Here is a 12,704-nt window from a genome sequence, read left to right as displayed (position 1 = left end):
AGCTGGTGTGAATCAAACTATTTACGACATTGCACGACCAGTCCACCTATAAGGATCACGCGAAAAAAAATCTATACATATAAAACTCAAAGGTGACTGACTGACATGGTGATCTATCAACGCACAGCCCAAACCACTGGACCGATTGGGCTGAAATTTGGCATGCAGGTAGATGATATGACGTAGGCATCCGCTAAGAAAGGATTTTGATCAATTCTACCTCTAAGGCGTTAAAATAGGGGATGAAAGTTTGTATATAATAATACTTCTTAACGCGAGCGAAGCCGCGGGCAAAAGCTCGTAAAAATATATTTGCGTTAAAGTAATGGCGAGAATTTTGTTTTTAAAAATAGGAATTTCAGTTAGATTCGAATCGCATCTTAAAGATAGAAGGTACAAAGTTGAAAACATGAATATTCATGGAATCATTAGCGTGAAGTCGTTAGATATACACAAGGTCGGCGCAATATTATATTGTTTAAATAAATAATAACATTATTATTTAAAACTAGCCATATGAAGAAAAAACCTATTTCGATCAATATGACATCAGATTCTGGATAGGCCTACTATACAAAAGTAAGTTATCAATGTGACATCAATGAAGCAATTGATACCTATACCTAGATAAATATATCAGTTAAAAATTAAAATTTCAAAAATGCTTACAACAAATTTTTTAATAAATATTATAGTCTGTAAATATTTGAGATGTAAAGCCCGGGCACACATTCATGTCTGCTGATACGAGTAGTTTCCACCACCAAGTGGAATTGTCATTGCAACGCATGAAGAAAGTCTACGATTTAAATTGAGTTGGATCAACAGCATGTACTTAGACTTTTTGAAGGTTAAAAATATATCTAAATGGTATATTCCAGAGCCCACTCCAAATTTACAAATGAAAGGAATACCAGAAGCCACAAAGAATGCAATTACTTATCCAAAAGTTAGTTCCTCTAATGCCCGAAAATAGAAGACGGTTTTGGTATAATTTGCCGGTAATACTAAACTAATTCAATTACATTTTAAATAAATATTTACAGACTTTAACAATAACTCATTTTCAATGTTTAAAAAAATGTATGCACTTTTTGAAAATTTAATCTATACTATAATATTATATATTATAATATAATATTATAATTGGGAAGAATTTGTTTGTTTGTTTGAACGCGCTAATCTCAAGAACTACTGGTCCGATTTGAAAAATTATTTCAGTGTTAGATAGCCCATTTATCGAGGAAGGCTAAAGGCTATATTTTATCACGCTAATACTAATAGGAGCGAAGAAATAGAGTAAATATAAAGTATGAAAGTATGAAAAAAAACGGGGGAAATTATTTGAAAGGGCTTATTTGAACGCGCTAATCTCAGGAACTACTGGTCCGATTTAAAAATTTCTTTCAATGTTAGATAGCCTATTTATCGAGAAAAGCTATAGGCTATATTTTATCGCGCTATGACCAATAGGAGCGAAGAAATATAGGAAAGTGTGGAAAAAACGGAAGAAATTATTTGAAATGGCTTATTTGAACGCGCTAAGTGTTAGATAGCCTATTTATCGAGAAATGCTATAAGCTATATTTAATCACGCTAAAACTAATAGGAGCGAAGAAATAGAGGAAAATGTGGAAAAAACGGGGGAAATTATTTGTAAGGGCTTATCTCACGAACTACTGGAGTAATTTTTCTGTTATTTGGCACAGATAAGAAGTAGACCACGTGAAGGCTCATAGGCTATTTGTTGTGGACTAATTTGTCTGTGAAATATCCAATTTACGCGGGCGAAGCTGCGCTGAACGTTATATTTCGCGTGGTCACGACATCATGCGTAAACGGCTGGACCTATTTTGCTGAAATTTGGTATTAAGATACTTTGAGTCCCGAAAAAGAACATAAGTAGGATACATTTTGTCCCGGAAAAATCTACGGTTACTGCGCAACATACTTTTATGATTTGCGCGTGCACTATTCAATCTATTTTGATGCAATTTGGTATGGAGATACTTTGAGTCTCGGGAAAGGACAAGGAATACTAATTTTGTCCCGGAAAATGTACGGTTCCCGCACAATAAACTTTTATGATTATCGCCTAAACTATTCAACCTATTTTGATGAAATTTGGTATGGCAATACTTTCAGTCTCGGGAAAGGACAAGGGATACTTTTTATCCCGGAAAATATACGGTTCGGGGTTGCATTTTAATTATGCATTATAAGGAGGGGGCGGGAGAGAAGCGGGGAGGGGAGGGGGGGTTAGGGGGGACCCCCCCCCCCCACCCCCTTCCTAAAGTTAGGAAATCAGTAGTTACCACGAATTGTTTTTTTTAAGTTTTTGAAGTTATGTTTAATAAAACAACCAAATTAGTGGACTTACGAACACATAAGTCTTTTTTGGGTGTGGGCAAACTCGGTTCTATGTCTTATATTGTAAACTAGCTGTTGCCCGCGACTTCGTCCGCGTGGACTTCAGTTTATAGCGCGTGATGTCAACAAAATTGATGTCAAATGCTTTTATAAAAAAACCCTGGTACCCCTTAAATCAATTCAGCTGTCCAGTGTGCACACAATAAGTATTTCATTTTTTTATAATCAACTTTATATTTTATGCCAAATTTTAAAGCTTATTTAGCCCCCCAATTACACAACTTTACCCATAAACTATTTATCATTGATAGGTTTAAGGTTACGTCACTGCACAGATAAAGTACTGAGTTATTTAATACCTACCTACCGTAGAATAGATCAACGATCGAAAAAAATTGAAACTTAGATGGAAGATGATACCGCCTCTTATAGAAAGACTTTTGAGCAAGCGTCAACGCGATGTAGAAGACGCACGGCGCCATCTATTATGAATTTTTGGAACTAACTTAATTTAAACAAATTTACGCATTTTAACCCCCTTACAACCCTTTTTTCAGTAAAAAAGTAGCCTATGTCCTTTCTCAGGCTTTAGACTATCTGTATACAAAATTTCATTACAATCGGTTCGGTAGTTTTGGCGTTTGGCGTGAAAGCGAGACTGACAGACAGACAGACAGACAGAGATACTTTGGCATTTATAATATTAGTATAGATTATGTGCACACTGCACAGCTGTTTTTGGGTATTTTGATTAATTAAGGGCCGCGCTACACCGGAATGGCAGCGGCGAGGCGAGCACTTTCAGCGCTGCCATTCCGGTGTAGCGCGGCCCTAAGAGGGGTAGGTACCAGTTACCAGGGTTTTAAAAAGTTTTTAAATTTAATACAAATTTTGTTGACACCGCGCGCTATAAACTAAAGTCCACGCGGACGAAGTCGCGGGCAACAGCTAATCCCCTCCCCGCTCCTCTCCCGCCCCCTCCTTATAATGCATAATTCAAATGCAACCCCGAACCGTATATTTTTCGGGATAAAAAGTATCCCTTGTCCTTTCCCGAGACTGAAAGTATTGCCATACCAAATTTATCAAAATAGGTTGAATAGTTTAGGCGATAATCATAAAAGTTTATTGTGCGGGAACCGTACATTTTCCGGGACAAAATTAGTATTCCTTGTCCTTTCCCGAGACTCAAAATATCTCCATACCAAATTGCATCAAAATAGATTGAATAGTGCACGCGCAAATCATAAAAGTGTGTTGTGCAGTAACCGTAGATTTTTCCGGGACAAAATGTATCCTACTTATGTTCTTTTTCGGGACTCAAAGTATCTTTATACCAAATTTCAGCAAAATGGGTCCAACCGTTTACGCATGATGTCGTGACCACGCGAAATATAACGTTCAGCGCAGCTTCGCCCGCGTAAATTGGATATTTCACAGACAAATTAGTCCACAACAAATAGCCTATGAGCCTTCACGTGGTCTACTTCTTATCTGTGCCAAATAACAGAAAAAATACTCCAGTAGTTCGTGAGATAAGCCCTTACAAATAATTTCCCCCGTTTTTTCCATATTTTCCTCTATTTCTTCGCTCCTATTAGTTTTAGCGTGATTAAATATAGCTTATAGCATTTCTCGATAAATAGGCTATCTAACACTTAGCGCGTTCAAATAAGCCATTTCAAATAATTTCTTCCGTTTTTTCCACACTTTCCTATATTTCTTCGCTCCTATTGGTCTTAGCGCGATAAAATATAGCCTATAGCCTTTCTCGATAAATAGGCTATCTAACATTGAAAGAAATTTTTAAATCGGACCAGTAGTTCCAGAGATTAGCGCGTTCAAATAAGCCCTTTCAAATAATTTCCCCCGTTTTTTTCATACTTTCATACTTCATATTTACTCTATTTCTTCGCTCCTATTAGTATTAGCGTGATAAAATATAGCCTTTAGCCTTTCTCGATAAATGGGCTATCTAACACTGAAATAATTTTTCAAATCGGACCAGTAGTTCTTGAGATTAGCGCGTTCAAACAAACAAACAAACTTTTCCCAATTATAATATTATATTATAATATATAATATTATAGTAAGTATAGATTAAATTTTCAAAAAGTGCATACATTTTTTTAAACATTGAAAATGAGTTATTGTTATAGTCTGTAAATATTTATTTAAAATGTACATGAATTAGTTTAGTATTACCGGCAAATTATACCAAAACCGTCTTTTATTTTCGGGCATTAGAGGAACTAACTTTTGGATAAGTAATTGCATTCTTTGTGGCTTCTGGTATTCCTTTCATTTGTAAATTTGGAGTGGGCTCTGGAATATACCATTTAGATATATTTTTAACCTTCAAAAAGTCTAAGTACATGCTGTTGATCCAACTCAATTTAAATCGTAGACTTTCTTCATGCGTTGCAATGACAATTCCACTTGGTGGTGGAAACTATCAGCAGACATGAATGTGTGCCCGGGCTTTACATCTCAAATATTTACAGACTATAATATTTATTAAAAAATTTGTTGTAAGCATTTTTGAAATTTTAATTTTTAACTGATATATTTATCTAGGTATAGGTATCAATTGCTTCATTGATGTCACATTGATAACTTACTTTTGTATAGTAGGCCTATCCAGAATCTGATGGCAAATTTTTATGGCAGAATTTAAAAAAATATCCTTCATTATTGAATAAATATTAAGGGTTCCGACCCAAAGGGTAAAGACCCTATTATTAAGACTTCGTTGTCTGTCCGTCTGTCTGTCTCCAGGCTGTATCTCAAGAATCGCTATAGCTAGACTTCTGAAATTTTTACAGATTGTGTATATATTCTGTTGCCACTATAACAACAAAATATACCGAAAACAAAATAAAATTAATATCTAAGGGGGGCTCCTTCACTCTATATCAAAAGTGGCAAAAGGTAGGGACTTGAATTTTTTATATATTCTTTTGTTATATGTGTACTTTAATATTAAATAATTTAAATATTAAAGTAAAATAAAAATTTAAGGGCCTCCATACAAAAAACACAAATTTTTTAGCCTATTTTCGCTCTGTATCGGTACGGAACCCTTCATGCGCGAGTCCGGCTCGCACGTGGCCAACTTTTTTTATATTTGCATGTTTCACACACAGAATCAGCTGTTATAAGGAAAAAAATGATAAAAATGTTTTATTACAACTACCCCGGTATTGCTAGAGACAATTTCTTTTCTCACTTTTTACCATCAGATCCTGGTAGACCTATAAATACTTTTTATTTTTATTTATACCTATATTATATATTTTATAAAGTAGTACAATAAAAAAATTTTCAATGCTTACACACTTTTTTTATTATTTTCTTTTTTTACAACAATTACAATAATCCTAGTATAATCCTATTCCTAGTACATTTTATTAAAGTTACCCACCCCCAATTTTTATTTAAAACAATAAAATTAAGTATTACAATTATGTTTTTATTAATAGAGTACATTTTTTTTCTTAATCCTAATAATAATAAGTATCATATTTTTTAACTACGTCAACATTGGCCTTTAGCCACATACCGAAAGCTTCCACCTCAACCCCGCTGCAGTGACAACTTCTCTTTGATGACGCAGAATATGGTAAAAACTTGGTATGACGATTACAGTTTGATAGTTTTGGATAATTACCATACCGTATTAACTCTGCAGAGTTAATACGGTGTGGTAGTGTGTGATTGCAATCACCCTCTCCACTTTGGGGCATCCGAATGTTTCAATGTTTACATGTCTAAAACCCAATGTTGATAATATTTTTTTTCCACTGTACCCCCCTTATAAGCCCATAAATGCTCTTTATTTGGATCTAGGGTGTGCAAACGCTCCACTAAATCTTCCTTGGTTATGTCCCCATCAACATTTTGGAATGGTATTTCGTGAACATGACGTTCACAGAATGCGATTTCCCTACTTTTCTGCGAATGGAGAAACCACATGGGTAATTTAATATGGTGCAGGTGCACCACCCCAGTCCACATATCATACACCCCAACCTCTTTATAATATATATGGCTTTTGAGAGGGAAGCCATCAATATCGATAACATACCTTATATCAACCTCCATATTATTATTTATCAATATTGAAGCAAACACAGATATAAAAACACTATAATCGCTTAGCCAATAATATCGCACAGTCTAAATCGCACAGTTTATAGCACAGTCTAAAACACAGTCTAAAACACAGTCTATAATGCAGAGTCTATACCACAGTTGACAGCAATAGCACATATTAAATAGTTTAAAAGTTCGGTGGTTACTCTATCGACTAGTGGTGGGGTGTACCTTTCGAAAACCTCTGTTAGCACTTCACTCGCCAACTCCAACCACTCTTTATAGTCAACGTTTATACCATCCGCTCTTTTATCGAGGTAATTGGTGATATCACCCCAAAATTGTACTAACGTAAAAATACCATTATCGCTAAACCCACTCCTCTCGAACCCGGTGTACAGCAATCTATTCACGTCTACAAATAATTTTGTATATGGGATTGAACGATCCCACAGCTTTAGCAACTTGTAAATTGATAAAATATCGATCCATAATTTTTACAATCCTCATATCGATAACATACCTTATATCAACCTCCATATTATTATTTATCAATAATATGTTTTTTATTTAAGAACTAAATAAAAAACATATTCAAATTAGAATGTGAAGATAATAACACTCTACATTTTCTCGATTTATCTATTACTAGAGTTAATAATAAACACAGTTTTGGAATCTTTCGCAAGCCGACATATACTAATACTACTATTCATGCATCGTCATGTCATCCTTGGCAACACAAACTCGCGGCCTTTCATAGTTACGTTCATAGATTATTATCAATCCCTCTTAGTAAAGATAATTATCAAAATGAGCTTAATATTATTTTCCAAATTGCGATATCCAACGGATATAGTCCAAAAATCATTAATAATATTTTGAAAAATAAAAACAAGAAAGAACTGGTTAAGTTTTTGTACGCAGGTCCTATTGATAAAGAGATAGATATAAGTCCAGTTTGACCTACATGGGAGAGGTATCTGCACGCTTATCCAAAATAATGAAAAGCAACGATATGCATGTCGCATTCAGGACAAATAATACTTTAAAACTTCATTTGTGTCATAATAAAGACCAGATTGATAAAAAATATCAATCCGGTGTCTATAAGATCGATTGTCCTGAATGCGATAGTGTATACGTGGGTCAAACTGGACGCAGCTTCGAGACTCAGCATAAAGGACATATCGCGGCTTATAGAAATGGTCATCCTGATAAGTCACATTTTGCTAAACATCTTTTAGATAGTAATCATACTGTGCCCGATGGCCATTCCTATAAAGTTTTACATAAATGAGATAAAGGCTTTCGGCTGAGCGTGTTGGAACAATTAGAGATCATAAAAGAAAAGAAAAATAACAGATTTGCATTGTTGAATGACCAAACTTGCTTGACTACGTCACCGCTTATTAATATGTTCGGGGGTACTAGTGAGAGTAGTGGGGGTAGTGGGGATAGTAGCGGGGCTCGATAGTGTATAAAAGGCGGTTTTGGCCGTTGGCGGCACTTAACGGACGTTGTTCGTAGAGTCCACATCCTGAGGATGCTCCGGTGTTGGGGCGAAACGCGCGTCGAGGTTTTCAACCTGCATGGTGGTGAGGCGCCTTGCACGGATTTGCCAACATTATTGCTTGTGTGGTGGAGGTGTTTGCAAGTTCTTGCATGCGAGTGTACGCATAGGCAGTGTGGGAGGAGGGAGGTGCTGTACGCATGCCTATGCGTACACTCACTCATTTACTTAAAGGTGGAAGTTGTTTTCGCGGAATATTGCTAAAAGTAATAACAAACTAAATTTAAATTATGATGAGGATCAAATCTAGCCACCTTTACATTAATCTCCAATCCTTTGTCATCTTTAAATGTCTGCTCGAACATATCAGAGGTCCATGACTGTTGTAGAGTATTCGTTTTCCGCATATTACCACTTCGCTTGTTTCGAGAGTTATTATTAGTATCAATAAATCTCACTACTTCTAATTTACATAATAATAATATATGTTCATCATTACATATACGTATACTCCTCTGATGAGTTTTCTTATCACACGAATGTGCTCCATGATGAAAACGATGATAATGATGATTACAACGACGACGATGACTACTCACAATAATGGGGTGTTTGAGGCGAGAAAAATGTCCATCATCTCGAGCAACATCTTCATAAAAATAAAACTTCATCAACCAGTCTCTTATCAAAGCACCATTCGCTTCGAAAAGTGTCACATTCTTTACATACCAATAATTGTTATTGCACAAATTCAACAAATCTTTATCTTCATCTTTTCATACACTTTTGATAATGTAATAAGAAAACTTCCATTTTCCATACAAAACCAACATAAATAAAACTATCCACGTTTTTCATATTGTATGCTCACAATACAAATGATACAATGTCGTTTTCCTGCTTCCTTTACGTAGGATGAATAAAATAATAATTGATAACATTCCATTTAAAAACAACCTCGTAAAACTGAGAATATATAGCGCAACATTACGATTAATATTTTCCATAACCACTTATCACAAAACACATTAAACTACACTAATAAAAAATACCTCACAGTATCCGGTTGCCTAGTTAAAATAATTCAAGAAAACATCACAATAATCTAAATAAGTATCTCTGTCTGTCTGTCTCGCTTTCACGCCAAAACTACCGAACCGATTGTAATGAAATTTTGTATACAGATAGTCTAAAGCCTGAGAAAGGACATAGGCTACTTTTTTACTGGAAAAAAGGGTTGTAAGGGGTGAAAATACGAAAATTTGTTCAAATTAAGTTAGTTCCGAAAATTCATACTAGATGGCGCCGTGCGTCTCTTACATCGCGCTAACGCTTGCCCAACATCTTTCTATAAGAGGTGGTATCATCATACATTACGGTTTCGATTTTTTTCGATTGTTATTTTTTTTTACGTTATTTAATAACGGCCATTCCCAATATTTGATCTATCTCTGGTTTTGCCCTACTAGAGATAGGAATAGCTCACAATTGACATAAAATATATGTCTCTAATGTCTAATGTGAGCTATTCCTATCTCTAGTAGGGCAAAACCAGAGATAGATAAAATATTGGGAACGGCCGTAAGTCAGTACTTTATATCATATACAGTGACGTAACCTTAAACTATCTTAAACCTATCAATGATAAATAGTTTATGGGTAAAGTTGTGTAATTGGGGGGCTAAATAAGCTTTAAAATTTGGCATAAAATATAAAGTTTAATTTAAAAAAATGAAATATCTGCACACTGCACAGCTGTTTTGATTTAAGGGGTACCAGGGTTTTATAAAAGCTTTTGATACCAATTTTGTTGACATTGCGCGTTATAAACTGAAGTCCACGCGGACGAAGTCGCGGGCAACAGCTAGTCGAATATATAAAACTACAATAAAATATAGGTTGGGTTACTTAAATTTTATATTACTATAAAAAGGTTTGCTATTCATACCAATAGTAATTAAAAAAGAATATTTTGTTTTCTAAAAGGCGAAAACCTTGATTTCGTCAGAAAAGGTACGAGTTATGCGATAGACAGAGAGAGCACTGCGCGGTCAGAATTTGACCTTAATAGTATACTTCTGTTGGTACTACTAATATATATTCTGTGGTAATACGTAAGTAATTAACGGGCGTCATGACGTAGTTTCATAATATACTCGAGCGGGGTTTCATATTAAATTATGAAAGCACATTATATTATTGTGCACAATGCTTATAAATTAAATTAATAAAATATAAATAAAATTGGAGTGTCTGTTTGTAATTTTAAAATAACCGTTTTTACTACATGCATATGAATATTCACACGGTACTTACACCAAAATAACAATTTTTAGAATTTTTGTCTGTCTGTATGTTTGTTCCGGCTAATCTCCGAAATGGCTGGACCGATTTTGACGGGACTTTTATTGGCAGATAGCTGATGTAATAAGGAGTAACTTAGGCTACTTTTTAACCGGCTTCCAAAAAGGAAGAGGACATTTTTTTACTTTTTTATTTTTTACCTATGTATTTAACATTTTGTTGACGCGGACGAAGTCGCGGGTAACAGCTAGTCCATAATATAAATAAAAGTGTGTTTGTCTGTTACTTACCTCATCTAAAGTTATAACAAGTTAATCTATACGTACCACTAATATATATTCTGTGGCTATACTATAATATTATAAAGCGGAAGAGTTTGTTTGTTTGTTTGAACGCGCTAATCTCAGGAACTACTGGTCCTATTCGAAAAAAATCTTTCTGTGTTAGATAGCCCATTTATCGAGGAAGGCTATATTTTGTCACGCTAAGACTAATAGGAGCGAAGAAATAGAGGAAAATGTGGAAAAAAATGGGAGAAATTATTTGAATGGACTTATCTCACGAATTACTGGAGCAATTTTTCTGTTATTTGGCACAAGATAAGAAGTAGACCACGTGAAGGATCATAGGCTTTTTTTAACCGACTTCAAAAAAAGGAGGTTATCAATTCGACGCGGGTGTATGTAATATTTCCAGAACTGCAAAATTTTCGTATATGTAAGTCTATATCAGCGTCTGAACAAATGTGTCAAATTTCAAAAGTGAATAGCGTCGCGTTGCGGTCTGAATTGACCCTTATTAGTACTAAGCAAGTACTAAGTATAATATTATAATGATGAAAACATAATACCCATTAATTATTAAAGTTAATCCACATACCGTAAGCAAAAGTAAATTCCAACTATTTTCACGTAATTCACAAAAATAAACAAAAATTGTATGTTTTATTTTATTTGCACATCTTCATTCACAAATGAACACAAATTTCCCGCACTGTTTCGGCACTAACACTAGCTTGTAAACAATATCTCTCAAGTCTCAACAGCAACACGTGTTGCCCGTAGCTCCGGTTCTAACCGACTAATTGTAAATTGCATTTCCACCATACAAACAAGTTAAGCGCGCAGAACGGAAAAAAGGAGCTTCGCGCAAATTGTGTCGGGGCGCAGTGGGGCGGGCCGCGTTTTACATGCACTAAACTTAAACTTTTTCTGACTTGTAAATAAAGACCCTGCAACCTTATGCTGTATTTTTTTTATGAAGTAAGGGGGCAAACGAGCAAACGGGTCACCTGATGGAAAGCAACTACCGCCGCCCATGGACACTCGCAACATCAGAAGAGCTGCAGGTGCGTTGCCGGCCTTTTAAGAGGGAATACGCTCTCTTCTTGAAGGTTTGCACGTCATATAGGTCCGGAAATACTGCTGTGATAGTTCGTTCCAGAGTTTTACAGTGCGCAGCAAAAAGTTATGCGAGAAACGCACGGTGGAAGACTGCCACTCATCAAGGTGATGAGGATGGTAAATTTTTCGCGTGGGACGATGGCGAAAAGTTGCAGGTGGTATGATTCCGAACAATTCCTCAGAGCACTCCCCGTGATACAACCGATAGAGTATGCAGAGTGAAGCTACATCTCGGCGTAGTTCCAAGGGGTCCAAGCTGTTTGAAACACTATGTATCCACTCATACCGTCAGCACCGGCTGCAAGGTAGTCTGAAAGGCGGTATGTGTGGATACAGCATTAGGTACAACCAAAGATAATACAATATAATATATAGCAGGGGTTTCCAAACTGTGCGCCGTGGAAAGGCAAAAGGGGCGCCGTGAGTCGATCCTCCATCCTTATCCGAAACCACAAATATATTAAAAAAATAAAATTACATATAATATTAATATTATAGGTCTACCAGAATCTGATGACAAAAAGTGAGTAAAGAAATCGACTCTTGCAATAGCAGGGTAATTGGAATAGGTACTTAAAACATTTTGATCCTTTTTTTCCTTATGGCGACTGACTTTGTGTTGGAAACATGTAAATATAAAAATTTATCGAATGATCAAGGATATTTTTTGAAAATCTGCCATCCAAAGCCATCAGATCCCGGTAGACCTATACTAGCTGTCGCCCGCGACTGCGTCCGCGTGAACTTCAGTTTAAAGCATATAGGTGGCATGAATCTATTAAACATCTTTATATATAAAAATGGATTTTCAATTGTGTTAGTAACGCTAAAACTCGAAAACGGCTGAACGGAATTTTAGTCTTAAAATATTCGTAGAAGTCCAGGGAAGGTTTTAAAGTGACACGAAGTTCATCGGGACAGCTAGTATGGGATAAAAGTAGCCTACGTTACTGCAAAGTTTCCTTAAAATTAATCTAATAAACAAAATTGGGTCCAAAGCTTTCTAAAACCTTTGACCT

General features: G+C 35.6%; 1 protein-coding gene across 1 annotated transcript in view; it reads right to left on the bottom strand.

Annotated features, from left to right (window-relative positions):
- The window catches only part of LOC121733126 (probable WRKY transcription factor protein 1), a 64,916-nt gene extending 53,569 nt beyond the window's left edge, over positions 1–11,347 (bottom strand). Inside the window, exon 1 of the mRNA XM_042123287.1 lies at positions 11,162–11,347. The gene's annotated coding sequence lies outside the window, so the exon portion shown is untranslated. The remainder of the gene's footprint in view (positions 1–11,161) is intronic.
- Positions 11,348–12,704: the final 1,357 nt, after the last annotated feature.

Source organism: Aricia agestis, chromosome 13 (assembly GCF_905147365.1).
Source record: "Aricia agestis chromosome 13, ilAriAges1.1, whole genome shotgun sequence".
Classification (NCBI taxonomy): domain Eukaryota; kingdom Metazoa; phylum Arthropoda; class Insecta; order Lepidoptera; family Lycaenidae; genus Aricia; species Aricia agestis.
The sequence above is the reverse complement of the archived record's forward strand: the minus strand, read 5'-3'. Positions and strand labels throughout refer to the sequence as shown.